At 49.1% G+C, this 22,990-nt stretch overlaps 2 long non-coding RNA genes across 2 annotated transcripts in view; one reads left to right on the top strand and one right to left on the bottom strand.

The window, feature by feature from the left end:
• The window catches only part of LOC116664949, a 370,748-nt gene that overhangs the window by 235,470 nt on the left and 112,288 nt on the right, over positions 1 to 22,990 (top strand). The window contains exons 3-4 of the long non-coding RNA XR_004321504.1: positions 1,212 to 1,351; positions 2,252 to 2,356. This is a non-coding gene — a long non-coding RNA (uncharacterized LOC116664949). The remainder of the gene's footprint in view (positions 1 to 1,211; positions 1,352 to 2,251; positions 2,357 to 22,990) is intronic.
• Positions 1,250 to 22,990, bottom strand: part of LOC116664951 — a 191,412-nt gene continuing 169,671 nt past the window's right edge. Inside the window, exons 2-3 of the long non-coding RNA XR_004321507.1 lie at positions 4,062 to 4,141; positions 1,250 to 1,325 (exon numbers count right to left, since the gene is read on the bottom strand). This is a non-coding gene — a long non-coding RNA (uncharacterized LOC116664951). The remainder of the gene's footprint in view (positions 1,326 to 4,061; positions 4,142 to 22,990) is intronic.

The following is a 22,990-nucleotide window of genomic DNA, read 5'->3' as shown; positions in this document are numbered from 1 at the left end:
CATTCCTTATTTGATCATCCTTGGAAAATATAAAATGTCAGAGCCATTATTTTTTATTAACTGGCTCTGGCATGGGCATAAATAGTAAATTGAACTTTTTTTTTTTTTTTTTGGGTAGTAGGCATTAAGAGAAATTTGGGCTGAAGAAGTATTCAGACTTAAAATATATCACATGTAGGTACTTATACATAGGTAAAAATCAATTTTTAATAGAACTTTTATATGTCATATAATTTGGGTAAAATACAAATAACCTGTCTTGTCACACAAGGGGTAGTTTGTATGTCTGGCTCATCACAATTTTAATTGTAAATCTCAGGAAATGCAGAATATGACAATTAAGTTAGGAAGTGCTCAATGGATGGCAGAGTAGTAAATTTTATTAAATTTCTTCATAAAATAACATGGACAAATAATCTAATACAGAGCTGTTGGTGCATTGCTAGGTATTGCTGAAGGAACAAACAGGCAGCTTCAAATTCACTCCAAACATGAGTTTTACTAGTTGGTTGTCAGTAATTTTACAGGTTGTTCTCCGATAAAATTGTAAGTTATTTGGTTCTCTGTTCAAGGAAGCAGCACTTAAAAATAAACAGTACATCTAATAGTAGAAAACTAGTAATTTAGTACATTATAGGAAATCAAACAGAAATCTATGTATAGGACCATTAGCTTAATACTTTAATATAAATTATAAAATAAATTTGAATGAAGGAATTACTGATACAAAAGCTATGGGAATAATTTGATATGACACAAGCTGGAAGAGTTGGGGGTAAAATAAAACAAAGATAAATCCCAAGAAATTTACTTAAGTGGCATGATTTTCAATGGTGTCAAAAGGCTTGAACCATCTGTTGGGTATAACTTGCTAAATGGTAACTATGGCAAATGTACTTTTCTTATATGAGTCAACAGTGTTCCTGGAAGGTCATTTCCAACCCCCATCCTCACTAATACCAGGTATAACATGGTATGTTACATTCAATAATTTGGGTTCAGTAATAGCAGTTTTATGCCATGGCATTTCTAAACCTCATTCACCACTCCAAAGATGGTTTTGAGCTCTCTTCAAAATCCCCCTTCTCTTACTAGATAGCTACAAGGTAGGAAAAATCATTTTGACATGGTTATTCTCATACTAAGATCATAAAAACGCACGATACGTTAGAGGACTTACCTGTGTAATATTCTCGCGTGTTTATTCACAGCTTTCAGAACGCTGCTGCACTTACCTGGTACACCTGCCTAGAAGCTGGAAGGAGTAAATGCAAAGCCAAAACCTTGCTGCATCTCTGTCATTCACATCGGGCTTCCTGTTATTCCTAACATTTAAATGGACACAGATACGGTAATGTATATATAATTTTCTCACAAAAACTATATAAGCTATGACTCAAAAATCTGGCTCACTATTCCAATGAATCCCCCCCCCGCCAAAAACTAAAAATATATTTAAATCTTTTCATTTTTCTTCAATTCATTTTAAAAGTGTAAAACTCTTAAGTGTCATGAGAAGTGAAAGTAATGTGGCCTCCTTCGGATTTCTGCAGTAGTTCCTGACTCCAATAGTCATTTGGGCCCTTAATTAGCAGAGTCACAGTACTTTGATGTTTCCATGTATTATTGTCCCAAGTAGATAATAAGAATTATTATGGACTGAATGTCTGTATCCTTCCAAAATTCATGTTTTTAAAGCTCTAACCCCCAAACTGATGATTAGAGGTGGGACTCAGGGTCAGCAAGACATTATCCTTCAGGGGTTCAGTTGTCATAGGTCCTCTCCCTGGCCATTTCATCAACCAGGGAAGATTGAGTTTTATCACAGGAGAGGAGACTGGAAGGCCCCTACAAACATTGTCCCACACTATCACACCTCCCGTTGATTCTTCAAAGGGCCCTCTCATCTTTCCTGAAAACCATTTATACTCCCGTCAGAGGGCCACATCGTCCCCCCCCCCCGTTGCCCTACTATTAATGATATTTAATCTTGAATTCTAAGCCACCTTGGTGAGTTACTCATCTTCCCCTGGGTATCACTCATGTCTACATGGGGCGTGCATCTTAATAAACTTCTTGTTTTTTCTTGTTCATCTAAGAATTCAGAAGTGTGGAGGGAAAATTATTTCCCTCACTTCAGGGCCTTTGGGAGGTAACTGGGTTTAGAGGAGGCCATGAGGGCGGGGCTGGTGGGACCTGTGCTCTCATTAGAAGAGACATGAGAAAAACTGATTTCACTGTGCCCTCACAGGGTGGAAAAAGAGCAAAGGTGGCGGCCTCCAAGCCAGGAAGAGGGCCCTCACCTTGAACTGAGTCAGTCAGCACCATGATCTTGGACTTCACGGCCTCCAGAACGGTGAGAAATAATTATTCATGTATATGGTGTTTTTGTTATGGCAACCCATGCAGGTTAAGGCCAGCATGAAACTTAGCAGTAAGCTTAACCATGTATTTTTCTCTCCACTCTGACCTGTGTCTACTGCCTACCCTTGAAAGTGTATTTGTTGTCAGTACACGGCCTCCCTGTGACAAATCCTCATGTTAGCAGCAGGGCCTTTCTCAAGTGTGACTCGAATTGTTGAAAATTCTTACAGGGAAACAAAAAGTAATAACTTTAGAACAAATATCAGTCACCCCCAAAAAAATAACTTAAACTAACCCCTGTGAATATATAAAATGACACAGCCTATTATTGGATTATGCACTAAAAGTTTATGATGAGATGAAGAGATGGAAGAGGACAAGGTGAAGGACGGCAATGACCTCATAATGGGATCGCTGTGTCTTTAGTTTGTAATAAGGTGGGTTTAAAATTTTCATTTAAGTCCAGTGAAAATCTGGATACTTTCCCTGATGAAAGTAATGATAAGTGTATGCGACAGAAGATAAGAAACCAGATTCAGATGAGGGTGGGGCCTCCCTTGGCAGTGATGGACTCAGGTTTTCAGAAACAAGGGCTGTGATGTGAGAGGTGCTTCAGGATTCTGGGGGGAGGTGTGCATTATGATTGCGTTACAGGGCATGATCTCTGCTACAGGACAGAAACAATAAATCTGAACGTGGTACCTTTAAGGCACGTAGAGTAGTTTTCAGTTCAGTGTCTTGTGTTGCAGTGTATTAAAAAGAGCACGTCATTGTCGAGTCAATTACAGAATTTAACTGGATATGCCTGTCAGTATCTAAAAATTTTGAAATCCCAGTCTGACCCTTCCCACCTCCTACCCCCTTGGCAACCACAAGTTTGTATTGTATGTCTATGAGTCTGTTTCTGTTTTGTATTTATGTTCTTTTTTTTTTTTTTTTTTTTTTTTTTTTTTAGATTCCACATATGAGCGATCTCATATAGTATTTTTCTTTTTCTTTCTGGCTTACTTCACTTAGAATGACATTCTCCAGGAATATCCATGTTGCTGCAAATGGCGTTATGTTGTCATTTTTTATGGCTGAGTGGTATTCCATTGTATAAATAGACGACATCTTTATCCAGTCATCTGTTGATGGGCATTTAGGCTGTTTCTATGTCTTGGCTATTGTAAATAGTGCTGTTATGAACATTAGGGTGGAGATTAGTTTCTATTTGCTTCAGAGCTAGTAGTTTGTAGTGTAAAAACTCAGGACTTTGGAGACACGTTTAGGTTTTAATTCTAGCACTGTCTTTTACTAACTCTGTGGTCATAAGCAAATCAACACTCTAAGTTCAGTTCCTTTATCAGTAAATATGGTAAATACTGCGTTTGCCAAACTACTGCTATGGGTTCATCATGTTTCTAAAGTCCCTCATACTTGTCTAGTATCTATTAGGTAATCTCTATATTACTGTATCTCTAAAACATAATTTCTGAAATGTTTGCACATTTCATCTGCTTTGACTAAAGTTTAGTTTACTAAAATTCAGTAATTTCTCTAAACACATAATAGTTTTAACACTTAAAAAAAATCATGACACTTCTCTGCTCTAAAAAAACTTCTTCCTTTTCCCTGTACTATTTAAAGTAGGCCCAAAAAGAACTTTTAAAAAATTAGCCACAAATGAGTAAATCCTATTTTAAAAAAAAATTTACCTTTTTTATGGAGGTGGAGCAAGGGTCATCTAGATATCAGAGTGTGATCTTCAGGGCCAAAGGTTCATTAATTTCCCTTCCTAGGGGGAAAAAAGAGCTATAAACTCAGACTCTGGAATTTATCAGATCATGTTCTTGATGGCCAATCTTTAAACACTCCCAGCTCAGTTTTCCTAACTCTAAAAGGGTTTTCACCATCCTTCTAGGCAAGACATAAAGATTAATTAGTAAAGATTGCGAAGTGCTTCAAGCATGTGATGTTGTATGAGATAATAGGATAAATATTAATAACATCCTGCTAGAAGTACACAGACAGCCAGAGTAAGGTAACTAAGAAAAACAAACTGCAGTACTTGGTATGAAATTGAAAATCGCTAATGGAATGAAAGTTTGTTCATACTCAGAGCAGTGTTGCATCATGTATAATGTAATACCAGTTCATTTTCCATTCTTAGAATTGCCATGAGCAACTGGTCTTTCAAGCTGTTCCTGACAAGCTCCTGTGTGGCCCTAATGATCATAAAATGGTGCCAAAGACCAGCACTATCCCTTACTGAACATTAAATACTGTCGACCCCTTTCACTGGGTCCATCACTCAACAGAATCCTTAAAGTAATTCACGACACAATTAACATTAATTAACTTTAAAGAAACCCCTCTAAACTATATACATTTAAGGATGCCAACTAGTCACTGCCTTGGACTGGAGATCTGAGTGCTTTATTTGGTCACAGGATGTGATTTCAGATGGACGTGGGAGAAAACTAACATTGCTCAAAACACAGGCAGGTAATTTTCCATGTATGAAGTGTTCCAAGAGAAACGTGAAAGTCAATAGGGCACTTTTTCTGAACAAAAGTGTCGATGTGTCCTCCTCTTCCTCCACCTCCACCACGACCACCAGGAACATAACCCTCCTACTCCTCTTGCCCCTCCATTACATAGACATATAGACAGACATACACACTAGCTTCCTCTTTTATTCCATTAGACAGATAGACAGATAGACAGTAGCCTCCTTGTCTTCCTCCATTAGATAGATAGACAAAAGATATACACACACAGGTAGACAACACACACACAAGACTCCTCTTCCTAATTCAACAGAGAGAGAAACAGGCAGACTCACACTAGCATCCTCTTCCTCCTCCATTAGATACGTACATACATAGATACATACATAGATAGACAGAAAGATAGACAAGCTAGCCTCCTACATTTGATAGATACATAGATAGATAGATCGAAAGATAGGTAGGCAGACAAACACACATTAGCCTGTCCTGCTATTAGCTTGACGTGAAGGAAGGAAGGGAAAGGAAGGAAGGAAGAAAGGAAGAAACACACAGTAACTTTCTCCACCAACTCCATTAGATAGACAGAGAAAGACAGAAACACTAGACTCCTCCTCCTCCTCCATTAGATAAGTAGACAGATAGACATAAAAATACACTACCCTACTCTTCCTCCTCTATCAGACACATAGTCTTATAGACAGGCAGTCAAACACAAGTACACACTAGCCACCTCCTCCTCCTCCGTTTGAAAGATAGACAGATAAACAGGTAGGTACACTAGATTCCTCCTCTGCCTCTATTAGATAAATAGACAGATAGGCAGACAGGCACACACACACACTAGCCTCCTCTGCCATTAGATAGGCAACTATATAGGCAGATAGACTAGCCGCCTCCTCCTCTAACATTACACAGATAGGCAGATAGACAGAAAGATAAGCACATACACTGGCCTCCTCTTCCATTACATAGATAGGCAGAGAGAAACACAAACACAATAGCCACCTCTTGCTGCACCATTAGGTAGACAGGCAGACAGACACACACAGACGAGCCTCCACTTCCATTAGGGAGAGAGGCTGACACACACACAAGACTACTCCTCCATTAGTTACATAGGCAGACAGAAACACACAGTAGCCTTCTACTCCATTAGATAGTCAGATAGACACACACACACACACATTAGCCTCCTCCTCTGTTAGGGAGCTAGGCAGATAGGCACACAAGAACACACACTTTAGCCTCCTTTTCCATTAGACAAACAGGCAGACAAACAGAAAGATTCACTAATCTCCTCACACACTAGCCTCCCCCTGCATTCGATAAATCGGAGGATAGATAGTAGACAGCCACACAGACATAATACCCTCTTCCTGCATTAGAAAGATAGACAGGCAGACAGACACACGAGCTTCCTCCTCCATTATATAGAAAGGCACATAGACAAAAAGACACACTAGTCTCTACCTCCATTAGATACATGGGCACAGACACACTCGCCTCATCCTCCGTTAGACATATAGGCACACAGACAAACTAGCCTCCTCCTCCATTACATAAATAGGCACACGAAGACACACTAGATTCCTCCTTCATTTCATATATAGGAACATAGACATGGAGACATACTACCTTCCGCTACCATTAGATAGGAAGGCAAACAGACAAATTAAACTCTTGCGCCATTAGATGGATAACCACACAGAAACACTAGGCTACTCCTCAAAAGATAGGTAAGGAGGTAGATAGAAAGCCTGACAGGCACAATAGCGTACCCCTCCACCAAGTGGACAGACACAGAAAAACAGCTCCCTCTCCATAAGGTAGATAGGCAGGCAGATTGACACACAGACACACTATACAGCCCTTCGACGACGTAGATAGGCAAGTAGTCATACAGACATTATAGCCTCTAAACACACTAGGGTCACCCTCCACGAGGTAGGTAGGGAGATAGGCACACAGACACTCTAGGCTGCAGTCCCCGAGGTAGATAGAAACATCCTGACACTCTAGGCTGCACTCGCAGAGGTAGATAGGCAGGGAGATAGGCACATAGACACTCTAGGCGGCACTCCCCGACTGAGAGAGGTACACACAGACAGTTTGGCTGCACTCCCCGAGGTAGACAGACACACACAGACACTCTAGGCTGCACTGCCCAACGTAGATAGGCACACACAGACACTCTCGGCTCCACTCCCCGAATAGATAGACACACACAAACGCTCTAGGCAGCACTCCCCAAGGTAGATAGACAGGGAGATAGGCAAACAGACACACTAGGCTGCACTCCTCAACGCAGATAGCACAGACACACTAGGCTACACTTCTGAGGTATGTAGGAACAGACATTTTAGGCTCAACTGCTCACAGTAGATGGGCACACAGACACTCTGCACTCCCTTCTGCGAGGTAGATGGGCACACAGACACTCTAGGCTCCCTTCCCCGAGGTCGATAGGGAGGTAGATGGGGATGCAGACAGTATAGGCTCATTTCCTCGCGGTAAATCGGCACACAGGCACACTAGCTCCCTTCCCCAAAGTAGATAAGCACACTGACACTCTAGGCTCCCTACGAAGAGGTAGATAGGCAGGGAGACAGGCATACACTCCTCAAGGTAGATATGCACACAGACACTCTAGGCTCCCTTCCCCGAGGTAGATAAGCAACAGACACTCTAGGATCCCTTCCCCGAAGTACATAGGCAGGGAGATACGCACATAGACACACTACGCTGCAGTCCTCAAGGCAGAAAGGCACAGACACTCTAGGCTACACTTCGGAGGTAGGTAGGAACAGAGACAATTTAGGCTTCACTGCTCAAGGTAGATAGGCACACAGACAATCTTGGCTCCCTTCCCCGAGGGATATAGGTACACAGACACTCTATGCTTCCTTCCCCTTAGTAGATAGGCACTCAGACACTCGACGCACTCTTCCCTGAAGTAGATAGACACAGAGACACTCTAGGCTCCCTTCCCCAAGGTAGATAGTCAAGGAGATAGTCACACAGACACACGACGGTGCACTCCTCAAGGTAGATACGCACACAGACATTCAAGGAACCCTTCCGCGAGGTGGAAGGACGCACAGATAGTCTAAGCTCTGTTTCCCGAAGTAGATAGGCACACGGACACTTTAGGCTCTCTTCCCCGTGGTAGAAAGGCACAGAGTTAGGCAAAGAGACACTCGAGGCTCCCATTTCTAAGATAGTAAAGCAGGGAGATAGGCATACCAAAACTCTAGGCTCCCTTTCTCCAGGAAGCTAGGAGGGGAGATAGGCACACAGACATTCAAGGCTCCTTTCGCAAGCTGGATGGACACACAGATAGTCTACGCTCTGTTTCCCGAAGTAGATAGGCACACAGAAACTCTAGGTTCCCTTCCTCGAGGTAGACAGACACAGAGATAGGAACACAGACACTCCAGTCTCCGTTCCCAGAGGTAGAAAGGCAGGGAGATAGGCAAAAAGACACTCTACGCTCCCTTTCCCTGGATAGACTTTAGCCTGTATACACTCAAGGCTATATACTCGAAGGTACATACGCAGGGAGATAGGAACACAGACACTCTAGGCTCCATTACCCAAGAAAGATAGGCAGGGAGATAGGCAAAGAGACAATCTAGCCTCCGTTCCCCGAGGTAGATAGGCAGAGTAGATGGGGACACAGACACGAGGCTGCTTTCCTAGAGGTAGATAGGCAGGGAGATAGGAACACAAACATTCTAGGCTCACTACCCTGAGGGAGATAGGCACACCGACAATCTAGGGTGTACTCTGCAAGGTACATGGGCAGGGAGATTGGCACACAGACACTCTAGGCTGCAATCCCCAACGTATATAGGTACACACAAACACTAGGCTGCCCTCACTGAGATAGACAGGCAGGGAGATAGGCACACAGAGAAACTCGAGGCAGCACTCCAATAGGTAGATAGGCAGGGAGATAGGCACACAGAGACATTCTAGGCTGCATCCCCTAGGTAGTAGGCAGGGTGATAGGCAGGGAGATAGGCACACAGACACCCTAGGCTGCACTCCCCGAGGTAGATTGGCACAAGAGAAAATCTAGGCTGCACACCCTCAGGTAGATAGGGAGGGACAGGCACACAGAGACACTCCAGGCTGCACTACCCCAGGTAGATAGGCACACAGAGTAACTCTAGGATGCATTCCCCAAGTAATTGGCAGGGAGAAAGGCACACAGAGACATTCTAGGCTGCATGTCCGAGGAAGATAGGCAGGGAGATAGGCACACAGGGAAATTCCAGGCTGCACTACCACAGGTAGAAAGGCACACAGAGACACTCTAGGTGGTACTCCCCGAGGTAGATAGGCAGGGATATAGGCATCCAGAGACACTTTAGGCTGCATCCCCGAGGTAAATAGGCAGGTAGATAGGCCCAAACACTCTTGGCTGCATTCCCCAGGTATATAGGCAGGTAAATAGGCAAATAGAGACACTATAGGCTGCACTCCCCCAGGTAGATAGGCACACAGAGACATATAGGCTGCATCCCCCAGGTACATAGGCAGTGAGATAAACACACAGGGAAATTCCAGGCTGCACTCCCACAGGTAGATAGGCACAAAGAGACACTCTAGGCTGCACTCCCCGAGGTAGATTGGAACAAGAGAAACTCTAGGCTGCACTCCCTCAGATAGATAGGCAGGGACAGGCACACAGAGACACTCTAGGCTGCAATCCCCGAGGTAGATAGGCAGGGGGATAAGCACACTGAGACACTTTAGGTTGTACTACCCCAGGTAGATAGGACACAAACATTCTAGGCTGCATTCCCCAGGTAAATATGCAGGGAGATACGCAGGGAGATAGGCACAGAGAGACACTCCAGGCTGCACTCCACGAGGTACATAGGCCAGTACAAAGGCTCACAGAGAAACTTTAAGCTGCATCTCCGAGGTAGATAGGCACGGAGATAGGCACACAGAGACACTCTGGGCTGCATTCCCCAGGTAGATAGACAGTGAGATGGACACACAGGGAAATTCCAGGCTGCACTCCCACAGGTAGATAGGCAGACAGAGACACTCTAGGCTGCACTCCCCCAGGTAGATAGGTAGGGGGATAGGCACACAGAGACACTCTAGGCGGGACTCCCCGAGGTAGACAGGCAGGGAGATAGGTATACAGAGACACTTTAGGCTGCATCCCTGAGGTAAATAGGCAGGGAGATACGCCTTGAGATAGGCACACAGACACTCTAGGCTGCACTACCCGAGGTAGATTGGAACAAGAGAAAATCTAGGATGCACTCCCTCAGTTAGATAGGCAGGAATAGGCACACAGAGATACTCTAGGCTGCACTCCCCCAGATAGATAGGCAGGGAGATGGGCTCACAGAGACACTTTAGGATGCACTCCCTGAGGTAAACAGGCAGGGGGATATACACACAGAGACACGCTAGGCTGCATCCGTCAGGTAGATAGGCAGGGAGATAGGCATCCAGAGACACTTTAGGCTGATTCCCTGAGGTAAATAGGCAGGGAGATAGGCACAGACACTCTAGGCTGCACTCCCCGAGATAGATAGGCAGGGGGATAGGCACACAGGGAAATTCCAGGCTGCACTCCCACAGGTAGAAAGGCACACAGAGACACTCTAGGCGGTACTCCCACGTTTATAGGCACACGGAGACACTCTACGCTGCACTCCACTAGGTAGACAGGCATACAGAGACACTCTAGGCTGCATCCCCCAGGTAGATAAGCAGGGAGATAGACACACAGAGCAACTCCAGGCTACACTCCAACAGGCAGATAGGCAGGGAGATAGGCACATAGAGACACTCTAGGCTCCACACCCCAGGTAGACAGGAATACAGAGAAACTATAGGCTGCATTCCCCAGGTAGATAGGCAGGGAGATAGGCAAACAGACACTCTAGGCTGCACTCCACCAGGTAGATAGGCACACAGAGACACTCTAGGGTGCATCCCTTAGGTAATAGGCAGGGTTATTGGTCTTGAGATAGGCACACATACACTGTAGGCTGCACTACCCGAGGTAGATTGGCACAAGACAAACTCTAGGCTGCACTCCCTCAGGGAGATAGGTAGGGAGAGGCACAGAGAGACACTCTAGGCTGCACTACCCCAGGTAGATAGGCACACAGAGACACTGTAGGATGCATTCCCCAAGTAGATATGCAGGGAGAAAGGTACACAGAGAAATTCTAGGCTGCATTCCCCAGGAAGATAGGCAGGGAGATAGGCACACAGAGACACTCTAGGCTATATCCCCAAGTCAAATACGCAGGGAGATAGCCACAGAGACAGGCAAACATACACTGTAGGCTGCGGTCCCCATGGTAGATAGAAATATGCAGATCCTCTAGGCTGCACTCCCAGAGGTAGATAGGTAGGGAGATAGGAACACAGTCACTAGGCTACTCTCCTACAGGTAGATAGGCACACAGAGACACTCCAGGCAGCATCCCCGAGGTAGATAGGCAAACAGAGACACTCTAGGCTGCAGACGCCGAGGTAGAGAGACAGGGAGACAGGCAGGGTGATAGGCACACAGAGACACTGCAGACTGAAGATCCCGAAGTAGATTGGCAGGGAGATAGGCACACAGAGACAATCTAGGCTGCACTCCCCAGGTAGATACACACACAGAGACACTCTAGGCTGCACTCCCCAGGTAGATAGACACAAAGAGACACTGCAGGCTGCAGTCCCCGAGGGAGTTAGGCACACAGAGACACACAAGGCTGCACTCCCCAGGTAGATAGGCACACAGAGACACTCCAGGCTGCAGGTAGATAGTCACACAGAGACACTGCAGGCTGCAGTCCCCGAGGGAGTTAGGCACACAGAGACACTCAAGGCTTCACTCCCCAGGTAGATAAACACACAGAGACACTCTAGGCTGCAGTCTCCAGGCAGATAGGCACACAGAGACACTCTAGGCTACACTCACCAGGTAGATAGGCAGGGAGGTAGGCACAAAGAGACACTCTAGGCTGCACTCCCCGAGGAAGACAGGCAGGGAGATAGGCAACCAGAGACACTCTAGGCTTCACTCCACCTGGTAGATAGGCACACAGAGACACTCTACCCTGCATCTCCCAGGTAGACAGGCAGGGGGATAGGCACCCAGAGACACTCTAGGCTTCACTTCACCTGGTAGATAGGCACACAGAGACACTCCAGGCTGCATCTTCCTTGTAGACAGGCAGGGAGGTAGCCAAGGATATAGTCACACAGAGACACTCCAGGCTGCAGACCCCGAGGTAGATAGGCAGCTAGATAGGCACACAGAGACACTCCAGGCAGCATCCCCGAGGTAGATAGGCACACAGAGACACTCTAGGCTGCAGACCCCGAGGTAGAGAGGCAGGGAGACAGGCAGGGAGATAGGCACACAGAGACACTCTAGGCTGCAGACCCCGAGGTAGACAGGCAGGGAGACACGCAGGGAGATAGGCACACAGAGACACTCTAGGCTGCACTCCCAAGGTGGATAGACACAAAGAGACAACCTAGGCTGAACTCCCAAAGTAGATAGGCACACAGAGACACTCTAGGCTGCACTCCCCAGGTAGATAGGCACACAGAGACACTCCAGGTTGCATCTCCGAGGAAGATAGGTAGGGAGACAGGCAGGGAGATAGGCACACAGAGGACACTCTAGGCTTCACTCCACCTGGTAGATAGGCACACAGAGACACTCCAGGCTGTATCTCCCAGGTAGACAGGCAGGGAGATAGGCACACAGAGACACTCTAGCCTGCATCTCCCAGGTAGACAGGCAGGGGGATAGGCACCCAGAGACACTCTAGGCTTCACTCCACCTGGTAGATAGGCACACAGAGACACTCCAGGATGCATCTCCCAGGTAGACAGGCAGGGAGGTAGCCAAGGATATCGGCACAAGAGACACTCCAGACTGCAGTCCCCGAGGTAGATAGGCAGGTAGATAGGCACACAGAGACACTACAGGCAGCATCCCCGAGGTAGATAGGCACACAGAGACACTCTAGGCTGCAGACCCCGAGGTAGAGAGACAGGGAGACAGGCAGGGAGATAGGCACACAGAGACACTGCAGACTGAAGATCCCGAGGTAGATTGGCAGGGAGATAGGCACACAGAGACAATCTAGGCTGCACTCCCCAGGTAGATACGCACACAGAGACACTCTAGGCTGCACTCCCCAGGTAGATAGACACAAAGAGACACTCTATGCTGAACTCCCCAAGTAGATAGGCACACAGAGACACTCTAGGCTGCATCTACCAGGTACACAGGCAGAGAGATAGGCACACAGAGACACTCTAGGCTGCATGTCCGAGGAAGATAGGTAGGGAGATAGGCACACAGAGACACTCAAGGCTGCACTCCCCAGGTAGATAGGCACACAGAGACACTCCAGGCTGCACTCCCCAGGTAGATAGGCACACAGAGACACTCTAAGCTGAATCCCCGAGGTACAGAGACAGTGATGTAGGCAGGGAGATAGGCACACAGTGACACTCAAGGCTGCACTCCCCAGGTAGACAGGCACAGAGAGACACTCTAGGCAGCAGTCCCCAGGTAGATAGGCACACAGAGACACTCCAGGCTGCCCTTCCCAGGTAGATAGGCAGGGAGATAGGCACACAGAGACACTCTAGGCTACATCCCCCTGGTAGGTAGGCACACAGAGACACTCTAGGCTGCAGTCCCCGAAGTAGATATGCAGGTAGATAGGCACAGAGAGACACTCAAGGCTGAATCACCGTGGTACAAAGACAGTGATGTAGGCATGGAGATAGGCACACAGAGACACTCTAAACTGCACTCCCCAGGTAGATAGGCATAGAGAGACACTCGAGGCTGCATCTCCGAAGAAGATAGGCAGGGAGATAGGCACACAGAGACACTCCAGGCTGAACTCCCCAGGTAGATAGGCACACAGAGACACTCCAGGCTGCATCTCTGAGGAAGATAGGCAGGGAGATAGGCAGGGAGATAGGCACACAGAGACATTCCAGTCTGCAGTCCCCGAGGAAGACAGGCAGGTAGATAGGCAGCGAGATAGGCACACTGAGACACTCTAGTCTGTATCTCTCAGGTAGAGAGGCAGAGAGATCGTAACACAGAGACAATCTAGGGTGCACTCCCCAGGTAGATACGCACACAAGGACAGTGCAGGCTGCAGTCCCCGAGGTAGATAGGTAGAGAGATAGGCACACAGAGACATTCTAGGCTGCAGTACCCGAGGTAGATAGGCAGGGAGATAGGCACACAGAGACACTCAAGGCTGCAATCCCCACGTAGATAGGCACACAGAGACACTCTAGGCTGCATCTTCGAGGAAGATAGGCAGTGAGATAGGCAGGGACATAGGCACACAGAGACACTCCAGGCTACACTCCCCAGGTAGATAGGCACAGAGACACTCTAGGCTGAATCCCCGAGGTACAGAGACAGTGATGTAGGCAGGGAGATAGGCACACAGAAACATTCTAGGCTTCAATCCCCAGGTAGATAGGCACACAGAGACACTCTAGGATGCATTTCCCAGGTAGACAGGCAGAGAGATAGTGACAGAGAGACACTCTAGGCTGCACTCCCCAGGTAGATAGACACAAAGAGACACTCCAGGCATCACTCCCCAGTTAGATAGGCACACAGAGACACTCTAGGCTGAATCCCCAAGATAGATAGGTAGGGAGATAGGCTGACAGAGACACTCAATGCTTCACTCCCCAGGTAGATAGGCACACAGAGACACTCTAGGCTGCAGTCCCAGAGGTAGATAGGCAGGGAGATAGTCAAACAGTGACACTATAGGCTGCATACCCGAGGAAGATAGGCAGGGAGATAGGCAGGGATTAGACACACAGAGACATTCTAGGCTTCACTCCCCAGGTAGATAGGCACTCAGAGACACTGCAGGATGCACTCCGAAGGTAGATAGGCACACAGAGTCACTGTATGCTGCACTCCCGAGGTAGATGGGCACACACAGACACTGTAGGCTGCATCTCCTAGGTAGACAGGCAGAGAGATAGGCAGGGAAATAGGCACACAGAGACAGTCTAGGCTGCAGTCCCCGAGGTAGATAGGCACACAGACACACTCTAGGCTGCACTCCCCAGGTAGATAGGCACACAGAGACACTCTAAGCTGAATCCCCGAGGTACAGAGACAGTGATGTAGGCAGGGAGATAGGCACACAGTGACACTCAAGGCGGCACTCCCCAGGTAGATAGGCACACAGAGACACTCGAGGCTGCATCTCCGAGGAAGATAGGCAGGTATATAGGCACACAGAGACACTCAAGGCTGAATTACCGTGGTACAAAGACAGTGATGTAGGCATGGAGATAGGCACACAGAAACACTCTAAACTGCACTCCCCAGGTAGATAGGTATAGAGATACACTCGAGGCTGCATCTCTGAGGAAGATAGGCAGGGAGATAGGCACACAGAGACACTCCAGGCTGAACTCCCCAGGTAGATAGGCACACAAAGACACTCTAGGCTGCACTCCCCAGGTAGATAGGCACATAGAGACACTCTAGGCTGCATCACCCAGGTAAACAGGCAGAGAGATAGGAAGACAGGGACACTCCAGGCTGCACTCCCCAGGTAGATAGGCAAATAGAGACACTCCAGGCAGCACTCCCCAGTTAGACAGTCACACAGAGACACTCTAGGCTACATCTCCGTGGAAGATAGGCAGGGAGATAGGCAGGGAGATAGGCACACAGAGACACTCAAGGCTGCACTCCCCAGGTAGATAGGCACACAGAGACACTCTAGGCTGCATCTCCGTGGAAGATAGGCAGGGAGATAGGCAGGGAGATAGGCAAACAGAGACACTCTAGGCTGCACTCCCCAGGTAGATAGGCACACAGAGACACTCGAGGCTGCATCTCCGAGGAAGATAGGCAGGGAGATAGGCACACAGAGACATTCTAGGCTGCATCTTCCAGGTAGACAGGCAGGGAGGTAGCCAAGGATATAGGCACACAGAGACACTCCAGGCTGCAGTCCCCGAGGTAGTTAGGCAGGTAGATAGGCACACCGAGATACTCCTGGCAGCATCCCCGAGGTAGATAGGAACACAGAGACACTCTAGGCTGCATCTCCCAGGTAAACAGGCAGAGAGATAGGAAGACAGAAACACTCCAGGCTGCACTCCCCAGGTAGATAGGCACACAGAATCACTGTAGGCTGCAGTACCCGAGGTTTATAGGCAGGTAGATAGGTACACAGAGACACTCAAGGCTGCACTCCCCAGGTAGATAGGCAAATAGAGACACTCCAGGCAGCACTCCCCAGTTAGATAGGCACACAGAGACACTCTAGGCTGAATCACCAAGGTAGATAGGCAGGGAGATAGGCACACAGAGACACTCAATGCTTCACTCCCCAGTAGATAGGCACACAGAGATACTCTAGGCAGTAGTCCCCAGGTAGATAGGCACACAGAGACACTCTAAGCTGCATCTCCCAGGTAGACAGGCAGAGAGATAGTGACACAGAGACACTCTAGGCTTCACTCCCCAGGTAGATAGGCACACAGAGACACTGCAGGCTGCAGTCCCCGAGGTAGACAGGCAGGGAGATAGGCACACAGAGACACTCTAGGCTGAATCCCTGTGGTAGGTAGGCACACAGAGACACTCTAGGCTGCAGTCCCCGAGGGAGTTAGGCACACAGAGACACTCCAGGCTGCACTCCCCAGGTAGATAGGCACACAAAGACACTCTAGGCTGCACTTCCCAGGTAGATAGGCACACATAGACACTCTAGGCTGCACTCCCCAGGTAGATAGACACAAAAGGACACTCTAGGCTGAACTCCCCAATAGATAGGCACACAGAGACACTCTAGGCTGCACTCCCCAGGTAGATAGGCACGGAGAGACACTCCAGGCTGCATCTCCGAGGAAGATAGGCAGGGAGATAAGCACATAGAGATACTCAAGGCTTCACTCCCCAGGTAGATAGGCACTCAGAGACACTGCAGGATGAACTCCGAAGGTAGATAGGCACACAGAGACACTGTATGCTACACTTCCGAGCTAGATGGGCACACACAGACACTGTAGGCTGCATCTCCTAGGTAGACAGTCAGAGAGATAGGCAGGGAAATAGGCACACAGAGACAGTCTAGGCTGCAGTCGCCGAGTTAGATAGGCACACAGACACACTCTAGGCTGCACTCCCCAGGTAGATAGGCACACAGAGACACTCTAAGCTGAATCCCCGAGGTACAGAGACAGTGATGTAGGCAGGGAGATAGGCACACAGTGACACTCAAGGCGGCACTCCGCAGGTAGATAGGCACAGAGAGACACTCTAGGCAGCAGTCCCCAGGTAGATAGGCAAACAGAGTCACTCCAGGCTGCCCTTCCCAGGTAGATAGGCATAGAGAGACACTCGAGGTTGCATCTCCGAGGAAGATAGGCAGGGAGATAGGCACACAGAGACACTCCAGGCTGAACTCCCCAGGTAGATAGGCACACAAACACACTCTAGGCTGCTCTCCCCAGGTAGATAGGCACACAGAGACACTCCAGGCTGCATCTCCCAGGTAGACAGGCAGAGAGATAGGCACACAGAGACACTCTAGGCTGCACTCCCCAGGTAGATAGGCACACAGAGACACTCTAGGCTGCACTCCCCAGGTAGATAGGTACACAAAGACACTCTAGGCTGCACTTCCCAAGTAGATAGGCAGACAGAGACACTCGAGGCTGCATCTCCGAGGAATATAGGTAGGGAGATAGGCACACAGAGACACTCAAGGTTGCACACCCCAGGTAGATGGCACACAGAGACACTGCAGGCTGCAGTCCCCGAGGTAGATAGGCAGAGAGATAGGCACACAGAGACACTAAAGACTGCACTCCACCAGGTAGATAGGCACGCACAGACACTCTAGGCTGCAGTCCCCGAGGTAGATAGGCAGGTAGATAGGCACACAGAGACACTCAAGGCTGAATTACCGTGGTACAAAGACAGTGATGTAGGCATGGAGATAGGCACACAGAAACACTCTAAACTGCACTCCCCAGGTAGATAGGTATAGAGAGACACTCGAGGCTGCATCTCTGAGGAAGATAGGCAGGGAGATAGGCACACAGAGACACTCCAGGCTGAACTCCCCAGGTAGATAGGCACACAAAGACACTCTAGGCTGCACTCCCCAGGTAGATAGGCACATAGAGACACTCTAGGCTGCATCACCCAGGTAAACAGGCAGAGAGATAGGAAGACAGGGACACTCCAGGCTGCACTCCCCAGGTAGATAGGCAAATAGAGACACTCCAGGCAGCACTCCCCAGTTAGACAGTCACACAGAGACACTCTAGGCTACATCTCCGTGGAAGATAGGCAGGGAGATAGGCAGGGAGATAGGCACACAGAGACACTCAAGGCTGCACTCCCCAGGTAGATAGGCACACAGAGACACTCTAGGCTGCATCTCCGTGGAAGATAGGCAGGGAGATAGGCAGGGAGATAGGCAAACAGAGACACTCTAGGCTGCACTCCCCAGGTAGATAGGCACACAGAGACACTCGAGGCTGCATCTCCGAGGAAGATAGGCAGGGAGATAGGCACACAGAGACATTCTAGGCTGCATCTTCCAGGTAGACAGGCAGGGAGGTAGCCAAGGATATAGGCACACAGAGACACTCCAGGCTGCAGTCCCCGAGGTAGTTAGGCAGGTAGATAGGCACACCGAGATACTCCTGGCAGCATCCCCGAGGTAGATAGGAACACAGAGACACTCTAGGCTGCATCTCCCAGGTAAACAGGCAGAGAGATAGGAAGACAGAAACACTCCAGGCTGCACTCCCCAGGTAGATAGGCACACAGAATCACTGTAGGCTGCAGTACCCGAGGTTTATAGGCAGGTAGATAGGTACACAGAGACACTCAAGGCTGCACTCCCCAGGTAGATAGGCAAATAGAGACACTCCAGGCAGCACTCCCCAGTTAGATAGGCACACAGAGACACTCTAGGCTGCAGTCCCCGAGGTAGATAGGCAGGTAGATAGGCACACAGAGATACTCAAAGCTTCACTCCCCAGGTAGATAGGCACACAGAGACACTCTAGGCAGCAGTCCCCAGGTAGATAGGCACACAGAGACACTCTAAGCTTCATCTACCAGGTAGACAGGCAGAGAGATAGGCACACCGAGACACTCTAGACTCCATTCCCCAGGTAGACAGGCACACAGAGACACTCTAGGCTGCATCTCCCAGGGAAACAGGCAGAGAGATAGGAAGACAGAGACACTCTAAACTGCACTCCCCATGTAGATAGACACAGAGAGACACTCGAGGCTGCATCTCTGAGGATGATAGGCAGGGAGATAGGCACACAGAGACACTCCAGGCTGCAGTCTCCAGGTAGATTGGCACACAGAGACACTCTACGCTGCAGTCCCCGAGGTAGATAGGCAGGTAGATAGGCACACAGAGACACTTAAGGCTGCACTCCCCAGGTAGATAAGCACACAGAGAAACTGTAGGCTGTGGTCATCGAGGTAGAATGGCAGGGAGATAGGCACACAGAGACACTCAATGCTTCACTCCCCACGTAGATAGGCACACAGAGACACTCTAGGCTGCGGTCCCCAGGTAGATAGGCACACAGAGACACTGCAGGCTGCAGTCCCCGAAGTAGATAGGCAGGGAGATAAGCAGACAGAGACATTATAGGCTACAGTACCCGAGGTAGATAGGCAGGTAGATAGGCACAAAGAGACACTCCATGCTGCCCTTCCCAGGTAGATAGGCAGGGAGATACGCACACAGAGACACTCTAGGCTGCAGTCCCCGAGGGAGTTAGGCACACAGAGACACTCCAGGCTGCACTCCCCAGGTAGATAGGCACACAAAGACACTCTAGGCTGCACTTCCCAGGTAGATAGGCACACATAGACACTCTAGGCTGCACTCCCCAGGTAGATAGACACAAAAGGACACTCTAGGCTGAACTCCCCAAAGATAGGCACACAGAGACACTCTAGGCTGCACTCCCCAGGTAGATAGGCACGGAGAGACACTCGAGGCTGCATCTCCGAGGAAGATAGGCAGGGAGATAAGCACATAGAGATACTCAAGGCTTCACTCCCCAGGTAGATAGGCACTCAGAGACACTGCAGGATGAACTCCGAAGGTAGATAGGCACACAGAGACACTGTATGCTACACTTCCGAGGTAGATGGGCACACACAGACACTGTAGGCTGCATCTCCTAGGTAGACAGTCAGAGAGATAGGCAGGGAAATAGGCACACAGAGACAGTCTAGGCTGCAGTCGCCGAGTTAGATAGGCACACAGACACACTCTAGGCTGCACTCCCCAGGTAGATAGGCACACAAAGACACTCTAGGCTGCACTTCCCAGGTAGATAGGCACACATAGACACTCTAGGCTGCACTCCCCAGGTAGATAGGCATAGAGAGACACTCGAGGCTGCATCTCCGAAGAAGATAGGCAGGGAGATAGGCACACAGAGACACTCCAGGCTGAACTCCCCAGGTAGATAGGCACACAGAGACACTCCAGGCTGCATCTCTGAGGAAGATAGGCAGGGAGATAGGCAGGGAGATAGGCACACAGAGACATTCCAGTCTGCAGTCCCCGAGGAAGACAGGCAGGTAGATAGGCAGCGAGATAGGCACACTGAGACACTCTAGTCTGTATCTCTCAGGTAGAGAGGCAGAGAGATCGTAACACAGAGACAATCTAGGGTGCACTCCCCAGGTAGATACGCACACAAGGACAGTGCAGGCTGCAGTCCCCGAGGTAGATAGGTAGAGAGATAGGCACACAGAGACATTCTAGGCTGCAGTACCCGAGGTAGATAGGCAGGGAGATAGGCACACAGAGACACTCAAGGCTGCAATCCCCACGTAGATAGGCACACAGAGACACTCTAGGCTGCATCTTCGAGGAAGATAGGCAGTGAGATAGGCAGGGACATAGGCACACAGAGACACTCCAGGCTACACTCCCCAGGTAGATAGGCACAGAGACACTCTAGGCTGAATCCCCGAGGTACAGAGACAGTGATGTAGGCAGGGAGATAGGCACACAGAAACATTCTAGGCTTCAATCCCCAGGTAGATAGGCACACAGAGACACTCTAGGATGCATTTCCCAGGTAGACAGGCAGAGAGATAGTGACAGAGAGACACTCTAGGCTGCACTCCCCAGGTAGATAGGCACACAGAGACACTGCAGGCTGCAGTCCCCGAGGGAGTTAGGCACACAGAGACACTCAAGGCTTCACTCCCCAGGTAGATAGACACACAGAGACACTCTAGGCTGCAGTCTCCAGGTAGATAGGCACACAGAGACACTCTAGGCTGCACTTCCCAGGTAGATAGGCACACATAGACACTCTAGGCTGCACTCCCCAGGTAGATAGGCATAGAGAGACACTCGAGGCTGCATCTCCGAAGAAGATAGGCAGGGAGATAGGCACACAGAGACACTCCAGGCTGAACTCCCCAGGTAGATAGGCACACAGAGACACTCCAGGCTGCATCTCTGAGGAAGATAGGCAGGGAGATAGGCAGGGAGATAGGCACACAGAGACATTCCAGTCTGCAGTCCCCGAGGAAGACAGGCAGGTAGATAGGCAGCGAGATAGGCACACTGAGACACTCTAGTCTGTATCTCTCAGGTAGAGAGGCAGAGAGATCGTAACACAGAGACAATCTAGGGTGCACTCCCCAGGTAGATACGCACACAAGGACAGTGCAGGCTGCAGTCCCCGAGGTAGATAGGTAGAGAGATAGGCACACAGAGACATTCTAGGCTGCAGTACCCGAGGTAGATAGGCAGGGAGATAGGCACACAGAGACACTCAAGGCTGCAATCCCCACGTAGATAGGCACACAGAGACACTCTAGGCTGCATCTCCGAGGAAGATAGGCAGTGAGATAGGCAGGGACATAGGCACACAGAGACACTCCAGGCTACACTCCCCAGGTAGATAGGCACAGAGACACTCTAGGCTGAATCCCCGAGGTACAGAGACAGTGATGTAGGCAGGGAGATAGGCACACAGAAACATTCTAGGCTTCAATCCCCAGGTAGATAGGCACACAGAGACACTCTAGGATGCATTTCCCAGGTAGACAGGCAGAGAGATAGTGACAGAGAGACACTCTAGGCTGCACTCCCCAGGTAGATAGGCACACAGAGTCACTGCAGGCTGCAGTCCCCGAGGGAGTTAGGCACACAGAGACACTCAAGGCTTCACTCCCCAGGTAGATAGACACACAGAGACACTCTAGGCTGCAGTCTCCAGGTAGATAGGCACACAGAGACACTCTAGGCTACACTCCCCAGGTAGATAGACACAAAGAGACACTCCAGGCATCACTCCCCAGTTAGATAGGCACACAGAGACACTCTAGGCTGAATCCCCAAGATAGATAGGTAGGGAGATAGGCTGACAGAGACACTCAATGCTTCACTCCCCAGGTAGATAGGCACACAGAGACACTCTAGGCTGCAGTCCCAGAGGTAGATAGGCAGGGAGATAGTCAAACAGTGACACTATAGGCTGCATACCGGAGGAAGATAGGCAGGGAGATAGGCAGGGATTAGACACACAGAGACATTCTAGGCTTCACTCCCCAGGTAGATAGGCACTCAGAGACACTGCAGGATGCACTCCGAAGGTAGATAGGCAAACAGAGACACTGTATGCTGCACTCCCGAGGTAGATGTGCACACACAGACACTGTAGGCTGCATCTCCTAGGTAGACAGGCAGAGAGATAGGCAGGGAAATAGGCACACAGAGACAGTCTAGGCTCCAGTCCCCGAGGTAGATAGGCACACAGACACACTCTAGGCTGCACTCCCCAGGTAGATAGGCACACAGAGACACTCTAAGCTGAATCCCCGAGGTACAGAGACAGTGATGTAGGCAGGGAGATAGGCATACAGTGACACTCAAGGCGGCACTCCCCAGGTAGATAGGCACACAGAGACACTCTAGGCTGCAGTCCCAGAGGTAGATAGGCAGGGAGATAGTCAAACAGTGACACTATAGGCTGCATACCGGAGGAAGATAGGCAGGGAGATAGGCAGGGATTAGACACACAGAGACATTCTAGGCTTC

Source organism: Camelus ferus, chromosome 7 (assembly GCF_009834535.1).
Source record: "Camelus ferus isolate YT-003-E chromosome 7, BCGSAC_Cfer_1.0, whole genome shotgun sequence".
Classification (NCBI taxonomy): domain Eukaryota; kingdom Metazoa; phylum Chordata; class Mammalia; order Artiodactyla; family Camelidae; genus Camelus; species Camelus ferus.
Note: the sequence above shows the minus strand (reverse complement) of the source record. Positions and strands in the feature narration are given on the sequence as shown.